A 597-nucleotide genomic window follows, 5' to 3' on the forward strand; every position below is an offset into this window, starting at 1 on the left:
GAGACACACACACAGACAAACAGACAGACACACACACACACACACACACACACACACACACAGAGACACACCTGTGACACACGCTGCACAGCCAAATACGACACTATATACATATATAATTATTATGCGTTTAATATATATTTATTTATTTATTATAATAAATTTAAAATGAATATATATACAAAATCATTTTATATATTATACTAATTTATTTAAATATAGAATTTAAAAAAAAATAAATGTAAATATAAAAATAATGACAATCTATTAAAAATGTTAATATAAAATGATACAATGATTATTATAGCAGTGATATTTAAGACTACAACTGATATATTTTTAACATGCTACATATTCAAAATTTATTTTGATAGTATAATAATCATGATGATCAAATTTCAGGAATAATACAATACATGTTATTGTGCATGCAAAATTATTATTATTTAGATTATAAAAATTTAAATATAAAATGATACATATATATGAATATATTTATACATATAATTTCAGTAATAATACAATGCATGTGTTTATACATAAGACTTTTCAAAAAAAAAAATAATTCTAACTTATTTAAAAATGATCCATAATATT

At 20.4% G+C, this 597-nt stretch overlaps 1 protein-coding gene across 4 annotated transcripts in view; it reads right to left on the bottom strand.

Moving 5' to 3' along the window:
• Positions 1–597, bottom strand: part of LOC107698307 (bombesin receptor-activated protein C6orf89 homolog) — a 7,063-nt gene that overhangs the window by 5,700 nt on the left and 766 nt on the right. The gene's annotated exons all lie outside the window — the stretch shown is intronic.

This window comes from Sinocyclocheilus anshuiensis, unplaced genomic scaffold, assembly GCF_001515605.1.
Source record: "Sinocyclocheilus anshuiensis isolate Anshui unplaced genomic scaffold, SAMN03320099.WGS_v1.1 scaffold2216, whole genome shotgun sequence".
Taxonomy (NCBI): Eukaryota; Metazoa; Chordata; class Actinopteri; order Cypriniformes; family Cyprinidae; genus Sinocyclocheilus; species Sinocyclocheilus anshuiensis.